This window comes from Peromyscus eremicus, chromosome 6 (assembly GCF_949786415.1).
Source record: "Peromyscus eremicus chromosome 6, PerEre_H2_v1, whole genome shotgun sequence".
In the NCBI taxonomy this organism is placed as follows: domain Eukaryota; kingdom Metazoa; phylum Chordata; class Mammalia; order Rodentia; family Cricetidae; genus Peromyscus; species Peromyscus eremicus.
Window position 1 is genome coordinate 2,082,645 of NC_081421.1, and position 23,091 is coordinate 2,105,735.

Genomic DNA, 23,091 nt, shown 5'->3' on the forward strand with positions numbered 1-23,091 from the left:
AAATGAAATGTGCTTCATAACAAACTACTAAATGATGTGAGATTATGTACACTGTGAAGATGTGTGGCTGTGATTGGTGTAATAAAAAGGTGAATGGCCAATAGCTAGGCAGGAGAGAAAGGTAGGACTTCCCAGAAAAAGAGAGGAACTCGGGATGATTCTAGGCACACGAGAGAGACACCAAGGTGATATGGAGGGAGTCAGACATACAGAATGAAAGAAAGGTAAAAAGCCATGAGGCAAAGTGTAAATTAATATAAATAGGTTAAATGGAGTTATAAGAGCTAGTGGGACAAGCCTAAGCTAAGGCTGAGCTTTCATAATTCATAATAAGTCTCTGTGTTGTTATTTGTGAGCTGGTGGCCCCCCAAAAAACATATGACTACAACTAAACACCACAGAAAACATTATTTTAATTCAAAGTATGAATTCACCAGTGATCTATTTGCCTAAAGCACATCAAAATCAAACAGCTCACAAATTCATAGGCAGAGCTCACAATATCAGTTCTGGGAATGTTAGTGAATTATGTCCATGAAAGAATATTTTGATCTTAGGAATTATTCAGGTAGCTGGTTTCTTTCCAGTAGTCTAGACATCAAACAGGGCCTTAAACTATTTCCTAACACACTTCCTGGTAGGTATAAATCCGTACCAAAGCTCTGAGTTCCATTTGTTTCTTAGGAACTTAGAGCTGTGCGCACACACACCAAAGGGGACCAGAAGCATTTCACGGCGGAGGATCCTCAAAACTAAATTTACTTCAAACAGCATTTCAAGTGGCTCAGAATACCACAGGACATTTTTAGGAGCAGCAACGCTTCACTGAGTAGCGGTTTCAATAGGGAAATCTTCTAAGGCCTCACAAAGGGGAATTCTGTTGATGACTGGCTTTTGCTACTCTGGTAAGAGGAAGGGTTGGGGTGGCGAAAGGGGTAAGAGCTGGCTGGGTGGAGACTGTGGTGTTAGCTCGTGTCTTTCCATGCCTTGTGCCTCGCAGAACAAAAGGGCTAGACAAAGAAGGGAGATTTGTAGAGCCAGGGAGTATGTTCTGGAAAACAGACTATGAACACCAAGGCCAAGGAGTGAGGTGACACATTTTGTGACTTAAAGAAATAATTGTTTCCTTTCTGAAAATTTCAGACATGTACACAGTGAAGTACAATCTTATCTATCCTGATTTCCCCACTCCATCTCCTTCTGTATTCTCCCACAACTCCCTGCTCCCAACATATGCAGCCCAGCTAGTGTTACACATGTGTGTAGTTGAGAGGCCTCCACTGGAGTACATGTCCCCAGTAAAGAACGATTCTCCCTACCCCTTGTCACTATCCGCTGCCAACAGCAACTCAGTGTAGGGAGGGACCTGGAGATCGTCTAACCGTCTATGCCTGGCTTTGGGCTGGTTCAATCTTAGAGAGCATCGCGGTTGTGAAATCATGGCGGTGATAGACACACTATGTCCAGAAGACAGTGTCTCACAGTACTCCTCCCCACCCTCCAGCTTTTACTTTCTTACTGGAGTCCTAGTGGTTGGTGTAGAGCTGGGATTAAATATAGATGTCCTATTTAGCGCTGAGACCTCAGTCTTCCCAGCACACTGATCAGCCATGCATCTCGTCCACTGACAGCCGTCCACTGCATAAATGAAGCTTCTCTGACCAAGGCTGAGAACAACCTAGGTCCTCTGGTGCCATCTTTGTCTTAAATTAGACTTGACACCTCTTCTTGGGAACTGACAACCTCCAGCAGCCTGTAGGTCAGCTAATGCCCTCAGCAAAACTGCAACATTGTGCGGGGGTTGCCCTTAAACCGTGCTTTCTAAAATCTACTTACTTTTCCTTTTCATAATTTTAAATTTTTATTAGGTTTTTGGGACTTTCTTAGTTCTTGCAGTGGACAGTTGTGAGCCAGCCTAGGATCCTTCCCGAAACCTTTAATGTTGTTCCCATGAGGAAACATATTTTGTTTATTAAAGGAACAGCCTTAAAACAAGAGAATAGAGCACACCTGCATGTAAGCAGGGGACATCCGAACAAGTAATTGGTTCGATTTTATAAACTGCCATTAGGTTTAAAAGTAAGACTTCTACAAACATTGTTTTTTTCCTCTAGATCCTACTGCTGCTCTGAGATTTTAGTCTAGACTATGTGTCTTAGTTTATCTTAAAAGGTTTGTGATGATATTATTACGTAAGTTAAGAAGTAATGGTTTGGATAACCTTTGTTTCTCCTTTCTCCTGAGGAGGTTTAATAAGTTAGAGTTGGATAATAAAGAACAGTCAAATTATGGAAGAAATTTAAAAAGGTTTGTAGGTATTATTTTAAAAATCTCAAACATTTGAATAGGCATTGGAATTAGCAACAGATCTCAACCAATGCTATCTGTCATTTCTCAACAGAAAATGAGAACTATTCTCATCCAAATAGAAAGACCATTTTATTTTCATTTTTATTTTATGTATACAGGTGTTTTGTCTGCATGTATGGCTGTACACCAAGTCGTTGCTTGGTGTCTCTTGAAGTCAGAAGAAGGCATCGGATTCTCTAGGACTGAGTTACAGACAACTGGAAACTGCCATGTGGTTGCAGGAATAGATTCAAACCTGGGTCCTTTGGAACAGCAGAAAGTGCTCTTAACCACTGCACCACCTCACCAGCACCCCACCCCACCCCAAACCATTTTGTTAATCAAATCAAGTCGTAAAAATGTTGGGTTAAGAACAGGGAACAAAGGATGTGGATTTTGCTAATTCTGAACTAGCTTAGACAATAGAGGCCTCTGCGTTCTGCCCTTTCTTAGGGCACCATCATTTGTAGGGACGTGATTTAGGTAATCAACTCCTATTGTTGTATTTTAATTTTCTTGTAATTTGGTGCCAGAGAGACAAGATACAGATGTTCAGACTGTCTTGAACAAAATCTATAAAGCTTTTATTTTTCTTCTTGACCATAACAAAAAAAAATAGGTCTCTAAAAAGTATCAGGAGAGAGAAAATATGTTCTCAGAAGTCTCTCTCTATTTCAAGCCTAGAACTCCTGAGCTGCTCTGAGCATTGGGTAAGCAGGTTCACATTGCATCTGGTCCAACCCTTCCAATATCATGGCTAGCAGCTAGTTTACGGTGCAGAAGAAAAAATAAGGCTGAAAGATGAAAAGAGAGCTTCCAGAGACTAAGGTTGCTCTTGTGCCATGACTGGCCTCACAGGAGGGGGTCCTGGCTGTGTTCCATGGCTACAGTAGTAGCCCCTTCATGGTAAACACATGCCAAGATTGCAGAGGATGCCCAAGACTACAGATAATATAAAATTCCTATACATACCATGTTTCTTTTTCCTATACATACCTAAAGTGAAGTTTAATCTATCACTTAGATTTAGTAGGGGATTAATAGTAACTAATAATAAAATATAATAATTATGAAAACACACCGTAACTGCATGAGCATCTACTCAGTGAGGTGTGGGCCAGAGCTATACTGATGAAGTTGACCCCGGACACAGGCTGACACAAGATTTCATCAGACAATATAGAAATGATGAGTTCATTACTTATATAATTTTTCACTTATTTTGGGGCATGACTGACTATGGGTACCTGATACCACAAAAAGAAAAGAAAAGAAAGGAAGGAAGAAAGGAAGACAGGAAGGAAGGAAGAAAGAAAGAAAGATAGAAAGAGGAAGACAGACAGACAGATTGATTTATTAATGCCCCCATTCAAATATGCAGACTCAAGTCCTCAGAGAACCAGAAAATAAACAGACATATTCTTTCTCTCTCTTTTTCTTTCTCTCTCTTTTTCATCTCTCTCTGTCTCTTTATCTCTGTCTCTCTCTGTCTCTCTGTCTCTCTTTCTGTCTCTCTCTGTCTCTGTCTCTGTCTCTGTCTCTCTCTCTCTCTCTTTCTCTGTCTCTCTATGTCTCTCACACACACGTGTTCTCTCACACCCTCCTCTCATTTTAAAGGTGTGGTCCCGGAGCCTGACAGGGCTTTTGGGAATACAAGCTCCTGACTACATGCCTTTTGTCCTCTTAGCCTCTCTCAGCTCTCCGCATTTCTGAAGTGGGGATGGTCCTCACCGGTGGGGTCCTGGACCAGATTTCTACGCATGTATGTAATGAGGTGATCCTGGTATGTGGCAAGCCCTTGATAAATCCTGACCCTGCATTGCTGGTGCTCTATTTTTTTTTCTAGTAAGGCAAAGGGAGTTATTTCTACCAATGGCTTCACAGGGAGTTATCCATGAGGGTTTTCAATGTCAAATGTGGGGAAGGAAGTGAGTTAGGATTTATAGGGCAAGTAGGCACCTGGGGCAAAAAATGGGTCTTTTATATTAGGCAGAGTTTAAAAAAAAAGAAAGAAAAATCATCTCAGAGTTTATTATACCTTTAAAAGAAAACAAAATCTCCCCTGGGTGTGAGACGGCGATTTCCACAAACAAGCTTGGCCTTACTGCACCACAGTCAGAATCTTCTAGCATTCAGCTCCACGTCCTCAGCTCCCACTGTGGCCCTGCCCGCTCCAACTGTGTTTCCTCTGCAGGATCTAGGCGCCTGCACCTCATGCTTCTTTGTCTCCTCTGGGTGCTGTTTCCTGACCATTAGGACTAGCCCTGGCTGCTGGCATTATAAACCCAAGTGCACGCACGTTCTCCAGTCCCTCTGACAGAGCTTCCTTAACCTCGGAAACAACACAGGGAAGCAGCTCCCCGCAGCCCCCTTGGCTTAAACCCATTTCCAGATAAAATCCATCCGCACTGGGGGCCAACAGCGGCGCACTAACAGTCAACACAGCAGTCCAATACTGCTCCAGGAGACCAGGAAGACGTGGCTGCGTTTCTAAGAGACGTTTTCAGACTGGACTCCTGATAGACGGAGATGAAAGAACGGTGAAGACAAAAGAATTTGATAAAAACAGGGGTGAATCTTAGACTCAATCGTCTATTGAGTCAAGAGACGATCGTGCCTAATAGAAAAGAAAGAAAAATATTTCCTTTCTGTGCTGCAAATAGGAAAGGGTATCACATATTTTCTTCCCTTGAAACAAAGAGCTCCATAAAACAGGATTTTTTTTTTTTTTTTTCCTGAGCAGCCAATTCCCTTCCTGGGCCCACAGGCCTGTTTCAGATTTAAGAGGAAACTAGCACCCTCACTACTCCTGGGGACACTGTGGCAGCGCTCTCCTGATGCAGAATGGGAACAAAGACATTAATGTGACAGCCAGCCTGCACGTGGGGGGGACAGAAACTATGTGGATGGGGGTAGGGAATTAAAGGAGGTGGCACATAAAAGGCTGTGTCTGAGTCACACAAAGATGCTGATGTGTGCAATTTATCACTCTTAGTTGCATGAGAAAATATGATTCAAAATTGGCCAATAGAAGGACGTGAGAATAGATGGAATTAAAAAAAACCCTCTTATTGAAAAATTATCACTGGCTTCAAATCTTAGGTCTGTGGAGACGGCTCCATTTTGCACCAACCACCTTTTTCTGAAATGGACACATACACAGAAGGAAGTATATGCTCTTGAAATGGCCCTGCCTCTCTAGGGATGGCAGCCCAGCACTATAGGGCACACAAGTGACGCACAGCAGACCTGCCCTTGGACAGTAGGTGGTAGGATTCTGTGAGATTTTACCCTGGTGCCCGAGCTACTCCTGGGTATGGGGTAACCGAGACGGGGCACATGACTCTGGTCCATACCTAGTGTGGCAGTCTATGCATTATGATGGGGTTGAGCACAGTAACCAAGAGTAATGTTGTCTCTGAATCCAGAACCTTCTCTGCTTAAGTTGCCCTGTGTGTTTGAAGTTGAGCTGCTACTGGGTTATGGGGGCTTGTGGTGAATGGCACCTACAGGCTCATATAGCTGGTGAACTGTTTGAGAAGGACTAGAGGATTCAAAGGTCTGGCCTTGTTGGAGGAAGTGTGTCACTGGGGGTGGGCTTTTCAAAGACCTCTGCCGGGCCCTGTCTCTGTTTCTCTGTCTCTCTTTAATTAGTGATTCATTGGGGAGGACCCAGCCCACTGTTGGTGGAGCCATCCCTGGGCTGGTGTTACTGGATCCTACAAGAAAGCAGACTGGACAATCTATGAGGAGTATGTCAGTAAACAGCATTGTCCATGGCCTCTGCATCAGCTCCTGCCTCCAGGTGCCTGCCCTGTTTGAGTGCTTGCCTTGGCTTTCCTCAAAGGACTATGATTCATAATATATAAATCAAATAAATCCTTTTTCCTTAAGTTGCTTTGGGTCATAGTGTTTCATCACAGCAACATTAAACTTAACTAAAATATATCCTTTTTCTAATAGGTCCAAATCAAAAGTTTACGCGCACACACACACACACACACACACACACACACACACACCCATTGGCACAGTTTGACTCACAACTTCTCAGCTTTACACTGGTGCAGCTGAGCACTCATACAAATAGTCTGCTTTTCATTAGAAGCACAGCATCAGTCAGTTCCTGAGCTGTGGTTGAGCTATAATGTCCGGTAAGTTGGGGAATTCACTCAATTTCCTGCTTATAGTATTTTAATATATATGAGTGTTATTGCATGTGACTCTGTCTTGAGTTGATGAGTATCTATGCATACACATATTACATATGTGACACTGAACAGCTATCTGTCTCTTCCTCAAACCGTGCTCACTGGAGTGTAATGAGGCTCAGGACGCGCTGTGCTAAAACATGACCCCTTGCAAACCAAGGGGGTGTGCAATCATCTGTCACACCCTTCAGGAGATGTAACTCCTAGAAAAGCTTCTCTGATTTTTTCCCCTGAAGCAGGCTGTCAGTCCTCATATAAGAAGTGCTGCCCTTAAGCCTGAAGGAAAGAAATGTCCATGCTTCTGAACACAAAGGAAAGAATATGCCGAAACAGGACAGCTAAGCTTCTTTGCCCAGCTCCTTCCTTTGCTGTGTTCCACGACTGCCCAGTCTTCATCAACCCTAGCTTAAGAACATGCAGGTTAACCAAATCTGATGGCGCAGGCTGTGAGCCCAGCTCCCTGGGAGGCTGAGGCAAGAGGAATTCATGTTTCAAGGCGGCATGAGGTCCCAGGGTCAATTCCAAGAACTACAAAAAAAGTACAGTAAGGTTTTACTAGTTAGGGTTTCTGTTGCTGTGATAAACACCATGACCAAAAGTGGCTTGGGGAGGGAAGGGTTTTCTTCATCTTTCAGCTCACAGGTCACACTCCATCACTGAGGGAAGTCAGGACAAACCTCAGGGCAGAAATCAGGAGGCAGGAACTGAAGTAGAAGGCACGGAGAAATGCTGCTTCCATGGCTTTCCCAGTCTGTTTCACATACAACCAAGGACCAAGGTGGCACCCCACCCCTGATCCCTGCCATAGGATGGTTTCCCCCACATCAATCACTAATCAAGAAAATGCGCTATTGATTTGCCTACAGACCTCTTAATGTTTTGTTTTGTGTTTTTCCCATTAAGATTTCTCTTCCCAGATAACTCCAGCTTGTGTCAAAAACCTAGCCAGCACAAAGGTCTGTTTATTTGGATCTTCAGTTCTTGTAAAAGACTCTCCATAAACCCAGAGCTTAGGTGAAACCATGTATTTGTGTCTCTCTTGTTAGCCTGACTTTTATTACAGAGGGCTCTTCCATGGATTGAGGGTGGGGGCGGCTTCTCTTCCTCTTTTGCAACCGCACATAAATCAAATCATTGCACGGGATGGAGGCTGGGCTGGGACTCTTGTCTGGCCATCTTTTGGTGTTGCTGCTAGGGCCCCGAATCTATATTTCTGGTGGTCAGGATACTGTGCAAGCTATTCCCCAGACCTGCAATACACACCCTCCTGAGGTGAAAGCTTCGGACAATCCTGACAGGGACTTACGGAGTGGAAGACACAGCAGCTTTGAGGGAAAGAAGGCAAAGCAGACCCAGTGCTTTGCTTGGCATGATTTTTTTTTTAATTGGAAAAAACATCTTGAAGACAAAAAGAAAAGGAACACATATAAGCTGGATACGGACTTAATTTGAATCCCGGCTGCATGACCCCTACCTACATGTTTGCAGTGCCATGGCAATGGGGCATTACTTAAACCACTAGTTATTCTGAGAAGGTGTGAAGCAGGAATCAGGGCCTCGCTGGAGGCACTCTCCAGCTGCTGGATGTGGCGCTGTTGGCCCAACGCTCATATTGGATTCAGAATTCAGGGAGACTTTCAGAGGACGAGGGAGGTGTGGTGCGAAGAAAAAGCTCACCAACACTTTAAAGCCAGATGTGGAGAGAATGAGCAGAGACCACATTCAAGCCCTGCCAGCCAACCATGTTCTCTTCTCTAAATGGCCACCATCAAATGATATGCTTAATTTATAAGAATCTTACTACAATGTAGACCCCTTCAAGTGGCAAGAAAAAATAATTAACCTATTCTATGTATTTTCACATTAATGTGCAACATAAATCTTTATTCTTCATTTGAAAATGCATTAAATAATAAACTTGAAATAAATGTATTCTCAAGGAACCAAGTTATAATTTACCAGTTGTATCAAAGGCCCCTATATGGTGGCTCATACCTTGTAACCTAGCAATCAGAAGGCTGAGTCAAGATGATCAAGAATTTGTGGCCACTGAGGGATCCATAACAAGATACTATCTCAAGAAGCCAAAAAGTTCAAGTGAAAAAAAAATGCATCATGGTTTGCAATGAAAGGAATCTATGGGTATTACAAGTAACAAGTGGCAGACAACTCCATCTAAGATATGGAATAGATTGAAACCTGAAATTTGGAGGACTAAGGAGTTGTATGGAAAGAGTTTTCAAGTTTATATAATAGAGGATAGTATCCCAAATGTGAAGTGAAATCAGACACAAAGCCACCAATTTCCCAATGTCCTTATAATGGCTTTCAACAGACTCCACTCTTTTGTCATAGAAAAGGCAGTGGGTTGTAACTCCATCCCTGGTGTTGAAGGGCTAAGATCCCGATGCGGTCACTTCCTGTCTGGGTTTAAGCTTTGGATTTGATCAACATGTATTTGCTTGGTAATTTTGATGTGTTAGACTCTTAAGACAGAGCCCTGAACAAGATATGACAATGGTACAAAGCCAATCAGACCACCATTCTGAGTCTATGGCTGATACTATAAAATCAGTATCAACAACGAGCAGCCTTACTTCCCTCACAGGTAGTTGTGAGGCTTTGTGAAGAAATCCACAAAAGCATTCTAAAATGGTGATTACCTAAATTGCCACACCTTCTCACATTCTTCTAATTAGTTTACATCTAATTTATCAAAGAGGAGGAAAACCTGTTTCATGGGGGCTGGAGAGATGGTTCAGCTGTTAAGAGCACTAGCTGTTCTTGGAGAAGACTGGGTTCAGTTTTCAGCATCCCCATAGAAACTCACAGCTGCAGGGGACCTTGTGTCCTCTTCTGGCATCTGGGGACCCCGCACGCATGTGCTGCACATAAACTCACACATGTACACATAAAAATAAATGAAAATGAAAAATGCACTTCAAAAGTGTATTATTTCTTTTCAGTTGTACCCTTCCTTTGTTTTGGAAAGACTTCTGTAGGCTCACAGGATTTAAGGCAAGGAGAGCTGGTACTAATTCTAACATCCTCAGCATCCCATACAGTTAAAATCCTTGGATCCAGCAATTCAACTCTTTCCTAAGTAGGGGATTCTTCCTTCAAATCTTATTCAGAGCCAAAATAGATAGACAGATGCCACTGGGTTGCTCTGGCTGATGGAAAGGCTGGTCCTCTGGTTGTAGACCCTGAGGCTTCTATTGGAACCCTAGAGAGGCCCAAGTCATTTTAAAATCTCTCCATTTCTGTGGTTGAATGTGTAAGAGGGTGGGCCTTTGAGTGTCACAGGCTAGACTTCTATCTTGATTCCACTAGAGATCCTTCTTCAAACCTGGCTTTCCTGCTCCGTGTAATGGGGCTAATAGCAGTACCATTCCACTGGATGCTGTGGGAACTTCATAACTTCACCCACAGGAAGTTACTGGCACACAGCTTGGAAGGTACAGAACCAACTCACTAATTAGCATCCCTCTTTTTTTCCACTTCAAATTCACTCATGTGACAGGCATACTAACTTTCATTAAATCATTGCATTCCACACGCCCTTGCCCCGTTCGAGCTTTATAACACGTTTTTTGTTATAGCACAGCTTTATAACACACCTCTTTGCTATTGTATACCAAGTAAATGACACATCACTTATCCTATAATGGATGCATGACTGCAGGTGTGTGTATGGCTGGATATCTCACTGTATCTGCAACTGTAGTTACATCTGTACAGATGTCATCAAGCCCCGCTGCTACAACACTCACATCTGTCATTCCACCAACCTGCTCTCACATGCCTAGGCTTAGATCAAACAACTATGCAAAGAACGTGGGACAAAGTCTAACTCTATGAAGTGTAGGAGAATATGTGTGTTGGTACGCTTTTGCCAACTTAACATAAGCTAGAGTTGTCTGAGAAGAGGGTACCTCAACTGAGATAATTAATGTCCCCATCAGATCGTCCTTCAGGCAAGCCTATCGAGCGTTTTCTTGATTAATGATTGATGTGGGAGGGCCCAGCCAACTGTGGATGGTGCCACCCCTAGACAGTTGGTCCTGGCTTGTATAAGAAAGCAGGCTAGGCAAGCCATGGGAGCAAGCCAGCCAGCAGCACTCCTCCATGGCCTCTGCTTCGGTTTCCACCTCCGGGTTCCTGCCCTGACTTCTCTTAGGGATGGACTGTAACCTGTAATGTGAAATAAACCCTGTATCACAGCAACAGAGACCCAACTAAGACAATATGCAGATACGACAGGCAAACTGCCTAAAAGGAGACAATACCCACAGCCCCGAGTCGTGTGTGCTGTGGCTACAACTTGAGTAGCAAGAACAAATGTAGTAACCAGCAGGGAAGGATGGTAGTGTTTCTGAGGAAGGAGGCTTGACATGGGAGGGGAAAGGTCTAACCTAGGGAGAGGCAGAGGATGGTGCATGGAGACCATGGAGGAAGCCTGTACTGTTACAGAAAGGGTCATGAGAGACAAGAGTGAAAGCAACCCCAGTTCCCCAAAGTTTCCTGAACTGGACTCTAGTCCAATGTAGAAAGACCTGGGCCAGGCTGATCAGGAGGAGAGATAACGGGACATCTGCTCTGGAGGCTCTCCACCCAGTACCCACATCCACACAAAACGGACTGCCTCTTGTTCTCACCTGCTCCTCCTCCCCAATGCTCCTCTTTCCCCCAGCTCCTCCTCCCACCTGTCCCTCCTCCCACCTGTCCCTCCTCCCACCTGCCCCTCCTCCCATCTGCCCCTCCTCCTCCTTCTCCTCCTGTGTGGTCCTGTCACAGTGCACCAGTACCATCCAATGAGAGTAGAGCATCTGCCTATCACCCCTCAGTCATTGCTACTGGCACATGCCACATTCAGTAAGTCACCAGGGCAGTCATCTCTGCTTGCAAATGTTTAATTCTATTCACCATTGTCTGTCCCTGCAGCCAACTACCGAAAACATGTTACCAGCACTTCTGTGACTGTTTCAACTACCACCTTCCACACCCCTTGGGTTCCTCCAACCAACTCTTAGCTCTGTCTTCAAAGAGATTTAAAAAAAAGTACCTGGGATCCTGTCATATGTTCCTCTTACCCCAGGATGTACCAAGTCCCGACAGTGGCTTGTCACAGTGTGTCCCCAACCTCTTCTCGGTGCAATTTTTCCTTCTTCCATTCTAGCCATACTGGGTTCCTTTCACTTCCTTCACTGTCTAGTATTCAAGCATGTGTTCCTCTCACTAAAATCACTTTCCTCTCATCCCATATCCGTCCTAACACCATGCCACACCCACACTCACACACCCATTGAGTCATCCTGTCCCACCTTGGTGGCCCAGTTAACACCTCCTGTTCCTGTCAGTTTTCAGCTTAAAGCCTGCAAGAAGCCTTTCCTAAACGCACATCTTCGAGCCACAAGGCATGGTCTCTCAACCTCTGGTACTTCTGTCTCCACGGCACAGATCCTTGCTGTCATTCAGTGTTGGCATCTCACGCTAGATCTGACAGAGCGCCAGGCAAGGACCATGACTGCTTTGTATAATATGTACAGCAGTCAGAACTGACTAGAGGAGATGCTCAGTCGATAGCTGTAAAATGAACCGAGTGGAATTAAGATCATGTGAGTGCCTTCTGTAGTCAGAGAATAAAAGAAGGACCTGGAGACATTTGGGAAGCCCCACATGGGACTGATAACTGTGAGAAGGGTTAGAGCAGCCCACAAATCAGGAGTGACTGTGCCAGCCCAGCATCTGGGAGGAAATGGCGTCAAAGACAGTTGTAGTAGGAACATATTTTTAAAATTTAAGCATAAATGGATAGAGACATACAGGGGTCATCCCCCCGAATGTTCCCTATACTCTTAAGATGAGTTCTGCACAACCAAAAAAGTTTACCAAAGCCAGAAAAACCCTGCCCTGCCCTTGAAACATACACAGCCATGGTATTTTGTTGGCTTTTGTTCTTTAAATTATGACTTGTACTGAATCATATTTCAATTTCAAACCTTTTCCCTTAAGATAAGCATGAAAAAAATGACTGAAAGAATGAATCACATTTTACAAAATAAATAGTAGTTATTGCAATTTCACAGCCTTGGACACAGTGTAAAACTGCTGGATAGTTCTCAGGATGATGGTAACTTGTTTCAGGTCTCTGCTGCCTGTCACCTCCATCCACCCATGGACACCCTGAAGAAAGGGATTCTATCACCCACCCAGCACCGAGCTCAGAGCAGAGCGTGCAGCAAGTGGTGACTGAATATTGACTGACCGTCCGAAAGCTACAGAAGCGTGTACTAGCTGGAGGTCAGGTCTTGGTTTTGAATCTGTTTCTTCAGCTGTGTGACAGAAATAAAAGCCTTTGTCCATGTGCAAGGTGGCCATGAAGACCATCAGAAATAACACACATAGGGTCACTTTTCAAAGGGTAAAGAATCCAGCTGCATACTTCCCTTCATTCATATGCACTGGGATTTCAGCGGTGGATGTTAACGGAGGGAGTCAGGGTGCTGATACTTGTTCAGTGTGAATCTGAGAGGAGGACTGGTGTGTGTGTGTGTGTGTGTGTGTGCGTGTGTGTGTGTGTGTGTGTGTGTGTGTGTGTGTGTGTTTCCAGCCCTCATGATAACTCTAATGAAGAAATGAGCTTGGAACTGCTAGACACTTCAACAGAGTCACACAACATCAAGGGGGCAAACTGTATTATAGCAAGCGACCTCAAGCTGATTGCCGTCACAGGGTACCTCAAAACTCATCTTGTTAAAACTGAGATCTGTTGATTGCTTCATTTGCTAGGCAGAACTTCGGGTTCTTGAAACATGGTAACAAAAATATGAGCTCTGACACACAGCATATAGCCTGTTGGAAGATAGAGATTTAAATAAATATGTCCTACAAAATTCCTTGCATTTAATAAAACTGGAGTGTGAGGCTGAGAAAAGAAGATGACAGGAAATGCTGAGAAGGTTAGAGATTGGGAATAGAGACAATGAAGATGATAATGGTGACAACTTATATTGAATGACACTGGGTTGTACTCTAAATTCCTCACATTCATCAATGTACTACTTTAGCATATGTACGAATAACCTGTCACTCTGTGTTCCTATCAAACAGCCAGTTGATGCTACTGTGTACCTGGGATGCTGTACTGAGTTAAATGACCAGTTTGTTTAACTTCCACAATAATTCACTGATGATGTTTTTACGTCTTTGTTTTGGAGGGTTAGAGAGGTAAGTGCAGAGTACTTGCCTAGCATGCAAGAGCTCCTGGGTTCAAGCCTGATGCTGCAAAAACAGGAAAGAATAATATAAAGAACCAATGAAACACTTGGTTCTTTGAAAGGATGAACAAGGTCAACAAAGCCTTAGCCATCCAAGCAGAGGAGAGAGAGAAGACTCAAATTAGTGATCTTAGAAATGAAAAGGAAGACAGATAAATAGATGCCATGGGATTCAGTCCATTATAGCATATTGTGAAAACTCACATGGAAAAAGAGTTAGAAACCTAGATAAAATAGATATGTTTCTGGACATATATTATCTACAAATTAAACCAAAAGAATATAAACAATGTAAATAAACTTATAATGAGCAATGTAATTGAAATAGTAATGAAAAATTAGTCTCCCAACTAAAAAGTCCAGGGCATGATTGTACCAATAGCCAACAAGAAAAAAAAAATGGAACAACTTGGACTTCATGGGTTTAAAAAAAAAAATGAAGACACAGAATTGGGTAGGTACAGAAGGGGCATGGATTTGGAAGAGTTGGGGGAGGGGCAAATATGATCAAAATACAATCTATAGAATTCTCTCTCTCTCTCTCTCTCTCTCTTTCTCTCTCTCTCAAATCTGGTACGCCTGCATGCCAGAAGGGCATCATATCCTATTACAGATGGTTGGGAGCCACCATGTGGATTCTGGTAATTGAACGCAGGACCTCTGGAAGAGCAGTCAGTCCTCTTAACCTCTGAGCCATCTCTCCAGCCCCCCAAAATTCTCAAAGAATTAATAAAAATATTTTAAAAGAAAGCCTAATAATAAATGCTGGAAAGGATGAGGGGCAAGGAAGGCATCTTTATGGTGCTGAAGGGACTGTAGATTAGTCCAGCCACTATGGAAATCTGATGATTCCTCAAAAAATTAAACCTAGAATAACCATGGGACTTAGCTGTGCCACTCAAGTGAACAGGCCCATAGGAGCTTGTGTTGGCAAACACCAGAGACACCTGCATTATTGCAGCAATAGTCACAATATTCAAGTTATGGAATTAGCCTAAGTGTCTATCAAAAGATGACTAGATTTTTTTTTAAATGTGATACATGTACACAGGAGTTTTATTTAGATATAAAGAGGAATGACACAATGTTTAATGCCATTTTGCAGGGAAATGGATGGAACTAGAAACATTAAGTAAAATAAACTAGACTCAGAAGACAAATATTGTTTTCTTCTTATATAACACACACACACACACACACACACACACACACACACACACACACACACGAGACATGAACATACAAGTGTGACTATATGGGGAAAGGGGGGAGGGAAGAAATGTGATGCTACAATAGAGTGAATATGGCCGAAGTACATCATATACTGGAATGAAAATGTCTTTATGAAACCCATCACTATGTACCATGAATACATGCCAATAAAAATGAAAAGGATAAAAATCACAAAATAAATGGAAGGAAACTAAATAAAAGAAAGCGAAGCTGTGCCCCAGGACACAGAATCTGCTGCTGAGGGTGCAGCTGGGGAGCGGGTTGGTCTGCTCTGCCTTTGCCCCTGTGGTTCCTTGAGTCAGTTGGGTGCTTGTGTGAACCTGGGTGCTACGGGTGAGAAAGAGTTGCCCAGGGGCATGTATGCTCTTTCTGGCCGCTCTGCTCCTGACTCCTGCACTGACTCTAACACGAACAGAGGAATCCTTCCTCTCCCCCAGGTCATTAATGTCAGCTCTCTGTCAAAGTGAGGACAAAGCCAACAGATTAGTTCATGTTTTGAGCTTCCTCTCCCATGATCATTTCTTTCCTCAGGGTTTTTCTTTCACTGAATCAATTCTGTGAAGGTCACAACTTCTTTTTTTTCCTGTTGTAGCCTCAGTGCTTCTAACATAGTACGCACACAAAACACAAATCTCTGGCAAACTACAGAGAAAAACTTTTTGTTTGCAACGTATCACACACTGTCTAGATCAGCAGTTCTCAACCTGTGGGTCGAGACCTTTTGGGAGGTCAAAGGACACCTTTATAGGGGTCGGCTGTCAGAAAACACAGATATTTATATTATGAGTTTTAACAGTAGCAAAATTATAGTTATGAAGTAGCAATGAAATAATTTTACGGTTGGGGGTCACCACACCATGAGGTGTGCATTCAAGGGTCGCAGCATTAGGAAGGTTGAGAATCACTGCTCTAGATTGAAAGCCCGGGCCATCAAGAATCTTGCAATTTCGTCAGAAAAATAATTCAGTTTAATGTGGTCAGTTGCACCAAGCATGCCCTAAGCAAATGCAGAAAACACATCCAATTGACTCCAGCTAGGGCCCCCGGCTTTTCTATAGGGCCCTAGGCTCTGGAAAGCCACTATGGGCACTTCAGCTCCCTTCCCTCTCGCTTCCTGCTCACTGTCAATCTTTTGCTGGAGGTGCCATGTCTGTACCCCACTACCTACGTTACCTGTGCAAAGGTGCATTTCCCAGATGATACCATTCCCTAAAATCGTTACACAGGAAGTGGAAGATGGTCCCAGCAAGCAGCCCCACCTACCACACCATAGAGATGGCGTGGCTAGAGAGTGGAGAGTAGACTGTTCGTGGGCCAAAGTTCCAGAGTGTGATTGTGACTCTAGAGAATTCTTTTGGCTCCAAACCTCCAGCAATGATGGAGGATAAAAACTGGAGTCTAGGGCGAGTCAACTACGAAGTTAGGAGTACTGGGCACATGAGAAGAGAAACAGTAGATTGCCAAACAGCAGGCCCTGCCCTTTGTAGGATAGGGCCTGGGAAGGGCAAAGCCATGGTCCCAGGAGGGTGAGAGGAGGTAAAATCCAGAGTGCAGCGCTTCAACAACTCAGAAACCAACTATGAAGTCCCAAAGACCCGGGGTCCGAGTTGCTGTACAGCCATCTGTTAGTGCATATTTGATGGTGGAGGAGATGAAGAAATTTCCGGTTGCGCCAGCCAGAACTAAGGTACAGTGCAACTACCAGGCTAGCTTGGCGGGGCTGAGTGAACCCCAGGCTAGCTGGGCTGACTTAACTCATGTTTACTACCAGATGGCTAAACGTCCTTTGCCTCGAAGCTTTGATCCCTTGGCAGTAGCCACCAACCCACTTCGGAGGGGCCATAGTGAGTGCTCATATTCAAGGAGCCTTGTGGCTGAGGACTGCAGAGGTTCCTTTCCATTGCCGCCACATGTCACTGGCATAGGCAAGCATTCCCAGCCACAGACATTAACGGAGTTCCACAAGGCTGAAGCGGGGCCAACTCGGAAGCCATGTAAGAATACGAAAGAAACTCAGGTACCCCAGGAGCAGCTGGAGGACACCAGGCAGCCTCAGGAGCCAAAGGTTCAGGCTGACAAGTCCTTTCTAGAATGCCTAATCAAAAACTGTAACCAATTTAAGAAGAATCAAGAGAGGCCAAGGAAGGGCTGTGCCCAAGAATGTGGTGAGGTAGAAAAAAGGAAGCATGGGGTCTCAGGGCACATGAAACCAACCACAGACCTTCAATCCCAGGACAAGAAGAACCAGATTGACCTCCAGCAGCCGCTGCAGGTAGTGACTAGGCAAAGGGCCTCACCAGAGAAAAGCCTGAGTGAACAAGAAGTTCCATGTACAGTGCAGGGAGAAGAGACACAGCCCACGTCAGCTCAGGAGGAGAGCCCAGCTGGGGAATTGTCAGCAAAGGAGAGCGAATCTAAGACCTACCCGTCCATCAACAAAGAGAACCAGCCCCTATGGAGGAAATTAGAGCAGCTCGCTCAAGATTATTACAGAGCGGAAGATGCACGGAAGCAGCTACTGAGACAAAAGCAAGAGTTGAAATACAAACGATGGGACTCTGTGATCCGGGGGACATCAATAACGCTGACAGAGCGCGAGTGTAAGCAACAGCGATGCCCCAAAAAACCCAAGGTGCTCAAGACCATGGTGAGCAGTCCCCTGTGTACCACGGTAAGAGTAAATCTGCAGTAATCCCCACAATACCAGATGCCGTAAATGTAACAGAGGAAATCATTCTAGACCTGCACAAGCAGCACACAGCACTGCTGCCTCCTGGGAATTATGCAGCAGCCAACACTGGAGCTGGAAAACCTTGACTCTGGAAATGAGAGCCCACCCCATTGCCCACATTTCTGAAAAAAGACTCAGTTTTTTTTTTTTTTTTTTTTTTTTTTTTTTTTTTTTTTTTTTGCTTCCATCTCAAGCGATTAGAACAATGGCTCTTTGGGGTTGCTGACCAGTAAAAGAGTGAGAAAGAGCTGGGGCAGGAAGACCTGATGTTCAGCACTAAGTGAAGCAGACGGAACTGTTACAAGAACCCACAGAGACAGAACTCAAGGTCTCAGGACTCAAGGTCTCAGGACTCCCGAGAGTGTTTAAGCAGCCTGCTGAGATCACATTCAGAAAGGAACTCGGACTCCTGATGGAGCCTGGAACAGGATCTCCGATGCAGCCAGCCTCACTATTGTGCCACTATGGTCCCTACGCTGCTGCGCAAACGGAGTCTGAGTCACTGGGAAGAGGCCAGGGCCTGGTGGGCTGCCCTAGGCTGGAGGAAGTCTGAAGGAGGAGGAGACTTTGCGTCCTGTGGGTGTTGAAATGCTCATGAGAGATAAGTGAGGGGTAGAGATGCTATGAGACAAATGATACAGCGGGTGGCACAAACATAAAGGACACACGCTGCCTCAGTCCCCTGAGTCACCAATGAGTCAGCATCTGGGGGCAGGACACACAGCCTTGGACTGTATTTTGGAAAAGGGCAGTGAGATAAATTTCCAGACGTTCTCTCTGTTCTCGTCTGCCATCAGCAACAGAAAGAACAACCAACAGCCAGAACAGTCACACAGAGGCCAAACTTTCATATTAATTAAAAGCTGTGTAATGAATATCTTGGCCAATTTTTCAATCACCAGGAGCTATAATTGGCCCCAGTAAGAGACTGCTTCGAGCCAAAGACAATGCAGGGCCTGAGCTGCATGCAGATCATAGTTTACATTCTGGTTCTGCCGTGCACAAACATGCAGTATGGGAAGGTAACATTACCTCTTTAACACACCTTGAGAGAGCTACCTCTATCCCAGATATAGGAACACATGCTGGTTAGCATGCAAGACGCCATATCCAATGTTCAATAAAGGACAATAGCAACAGTGTGGGAGTCACAAAATGCTCATGCTATGTATTTCTCTCTCCTGTGATTGCTGGAATCCAAGTGTTAGACATAAGCCCCATTCCTGTTCCGGAAAGCGACTAATTCTGTGAAGAATGCCCAGGAAGGAGGAAGAGATTCTTCAAGGATATGACAAAAAAAAAGTCATGGTATTTTGATGCCAACACCCATGAGACAGGGAGAGACAACAGCAAAACAAATGCATGGCCTGACATGACCTGTTCCAGGAGAGGGCGCTGAGGAGCAAAACAGTCTGAGAGGGCTCGTAAGATGAGAGGATGGCAGCTGTGGACACCCACTATTTATTCATGTGTCGCAACTGAACCTCCTCTGACCTCTATTACTCCTCCAAATAGTATCCTTCAGGTCCCCAACGTATTCTGAAAAGCCCATGATAAGTGTGGCCCCTTTAATTCAAGACCTCCACATAGCCATCTGAATGTCTAAACTGCAGATCTGAAGTCTAGAGTCTTATCTAGGTAAGAGAAAAATGTTTTTATTCTTTAATCCATTCATTTTCTCTCTCATTCCTTCATTCTTTCCTTCTATTCTTATTCTTTCTAGAATAATTGTCTCACAGAACTCAAGAGGAAACTGTAAAAGCTTTGCCAAAAAAAGGAAGAGGGAGAAGGCTGGGGAGATGGCTTAGTTGATGATGTGCTTGCCTTATAAGCACTTTATAAGCATAAGGACTTGAGGTCACCCCCCAGCGCCCATGTTAAAAACACCAGGTGTAGAAGCCATATGTCTGCAGTCACAGCCCTGGAGAAGCAGAGGCAGGAGAATCTTTGGGGCTTACACCAAGTGTGGCTGAATTGTTGAGTTCTCTGTTCAGTGAAAGACTCCATCAAAAGATAACTTGGAGAGTGTGTGATGATTTGTTCTAATTGTCAACTTGACACAATCTAGGGAGTCTCGATGGGCAATTTTCTGGATCTGATTGGCATGTCTTTGGAAGTTATTTTGATTATTTTAATTGAATTAGGAAGACCTACCCACTGTGGTTGGTACCATTCTCTAGGCAGAGGATCCTGAACTGGGCAGGAGTGGAGAAAGCAAGCTGCCCTTGACTGTGAATGTGGCTAGCTGCTTCAGATTCTTAGTATCTTGACTTTTCTGCTATGATGGACTCTAACCTGGAATTGTGAGTGAAAATAAATCCTTTCTTCCCCTAGTTGTTTTTGCCGGGGTATTTTATCACAGCATCAGGAAACAAAACTAAGACAGAGTCAGGATGATTATAGAAGGCACCTAAGTTGACTTCTGTCCTCACTGCACACATATGCACCTACACACACACACACACACACACACACACACACACACACACACACACGTATCCACACATACACAAATGATTAAAAAAGAAAACACTAGCAAGAGGGGCTAGTTCTTGCTGCACTGGCTGTACTTGCAGAGGACCCAGGCTTGGTTTCCAGCACCCATATGGAGGCTTCAAGCTGTAACTCCAATTCCAGTGGATCTGACTCCCTCTTCTGGCTTCCACAGGTATCAGATGTGCACACATGTGGTGTACTTACACACAGGCAGCCTACACATCCATACACATTAAATAACAATCTTCAAAAACCAAAATCTTGCAAGATCAAGAGTTTATGATTTGGCTTCATGGATGAGTTTAGGAGAGATAACAGAAAGATGACAGAAAGACAAACAGATGGATGGATGGATGGATGGATGAATGGATGGATGGATGGATGGATGGATGGGCAGGTGATAGATGATGGACTGACATGATAATGCTTTAGAATTTCAGTAGTATTTTATGCTGTGTGTGTACATGTGTGTATTTGCCTGTAGGCATGTACTTTTTCTTTTCTTCTGGAGCTAGTTGTGCTGTATTAAGCCCTTGTGAAGCAGAATATTCTCCAAAGACTCAGATAAAATGAATGATTTCAACGAGGACTCAGCAGACGGCAACCTACAAGTCACACTGAGCCTACTGCCCACTCTGCTAAGCAGAGCTGGATTTACCTGTTGTGGAGGCTGATTCTCACTGCAGTAGAGCTGACTAGTCATGGTGATCACATGGCCCATACGGCCTAGGACGGATGACTGCCTTGTTCTTTACAGAAAAGTGGTGGTGACCTCAAATTGAGTTGCTATTTTTAGAACCATCCATCATGGCTAAGCAGCTGCTGGCCAATAATTCACCAGATATCTAAAAGTGGCCAAATGATGTTATAATACCATCTCTCCTGCTCCAATTGGTCAGTTACCTGTTCTAGCTTGACTCTCTTCTTTGGAATTAAGAGTGGTGAGAACTCTCCGGAAGCTTCCTGGGCCAGGCTTTCTTTTCAAACTACCAGAGTAGAGGCACTTGGGCAACAGAATTGTTACACTCTAAATAATTCAAACAGGCTCTGTAGCTGCTGGCTCCAACCCAAATATGAGCAGTTATAATTAACAGCAATGAACTTAAAAGACAGTTCGGAATGTGCTAATGCTGTCGGCATGTCACAGCAAAGCTGCAGCCCCACGTGATGTCCTCTTTTCTCAGCCCACAATGTCTGTCCAAATAGAGAAACACCCCATGAGCATTTAAAAATAATGCTATCGATCAGACTGCTGGAAGACTGGGTTTTCTTTCTCTTTATTCTTTTTACTTAAGTACCTTTTTTTGCCAACACAGTACATTTTCCCCCTTGGGCTGCAACCTAGGTGGACAAAATATGTTTGCACCATTTTAATACACTTTAGTTTGCTTGCATACATTTTTAAAGCATGTTTTCATCGACATATGTTAATTTTATCATCTTTAATTTTTTCCCTTTTTTTAGTTTTGATCACTCTCTTTTTGCTTACTTATTGGAAGATCAGCTCCTGTGTACAGATTGTAGCTGCATGTCCATACTTCTCCTTCACTATGCAGAAAAATCTATGAACATTAGATTGCATTCAATATGCCCAAAGCTTTGTATTTTATCCAGCTCAGGTTTCCCATGCTTGGAAACTTAAGAACCGCCTGCTTTAAATGACCCTGCTGATTCATACTGGAAGCTACCTTGCTGTGGCTAGGAATAAGATTTGCATGAAAATAACTGTCTCTTGGGTAGAGGGAAGGAATGTAGTCACCTCTCAGGACCCATGGAGGACTAGTACCAAGATCCCTGTGCGTATCAAAAGCTGTATATGCTCAAACCTCTAAAAAAAAATGACACAGCCTGCACATACCCTTTCATATACTTCCAACCATCTCCAGAGTGCTTATAACACAAAATACAGAGCAGTTGATAGTTATCAAGTATGAGTCATCAAATCATGACAAGGAAAGCAACTGTGTTTGTCAGAGATTCAGTTTCCCCTCGGGGTTGGTTGAGTCCACAGGTACTGGTGCTATGGGTATGGGCAGGATGTGGGACAGCTATATTTGTAAACCTAATCTTAATACCCAGGAGATCATCAGGAGCCATATTCTATTCAACAGTGTGACACGAGCTAGAATTTCTGGGCCCTTCTCTTTGGGTTGCCATGCAGCCCTTACTTCACTTTCCAGTCTAGGTTTACTAAGCAGGGCTGCCAGACAGGGATAGCCTCTTTCTGGGAGCTGTTTGTGAACATATTTTTTCATCCTACATCAGTGTTACCCACACTTAGTAGCATGTTGTTCAGATAAATGTTTCTTAAATTGCTCAAAATAAGGATCTAAAAATCTGTTCCACTGTATCCAAGCTATCTCTAAGAAATAAGATAATATCAAGCATTCATATATGCCCATCACATTGCAGCCTTGTAGGATGGATTTTGCCCCTGTGGCGGGTAGAATACTCATGACAAGACTTTGTGATTGGCTCTGGGTTTTCTCCATTTCACTAGTGGTCATTAGCATAGAGAGGGTAATTTATCACGGGCCATCATACCATGATAGCCTCTCCACCCATCTTTAGGACCTTCCTGAGGCCACATTTTCCTCTGGTGGTGATATGTTGGCTGACTGAATGATGGAAGCAAGCCTGGGTTGGAAGTCAGAGCCCCAGGCCTCAGCTTCAACACTAATCTACTGGTTGACTTGGCAGGCATCAACCCCCTCTGGGATTTGGTGGCTTCACATGTGAAACTAAAATCAGCCTTAAGGTTCTCTTGAGCAAGAGTAGACAGTTCACAGTT

At 44.0% G+C, this 23,091-nt stretch overlaps 1 protein-coding gene and 1 long non-coding RNA gene across 3 annotated transcripts in view; one reads left to right on the top strand and one right to left on the bottom strand.

Moving 5' to 3' along the window:
- The window catches only part of Dclk1 (doublecortin like kinase 1), a 298,047-nt gene that overhangs the window by 115,465 nt on the left and 159,491 nt on the right, over positions 1 to 23,091 (bottom strand). The window lies entirely within an intron of this gene.
- Positions 17,978 to 22,642, top strand: LOC131912868 (uncharacterized). Its single transcript, XR_009379728.1, has 2 exons — positions 17,978 to 19,442; positions 19,528 to 22,642. It is a non-coding gene; the product is annotated as an uncharacterized LOC131912868 (long non-coding RNA).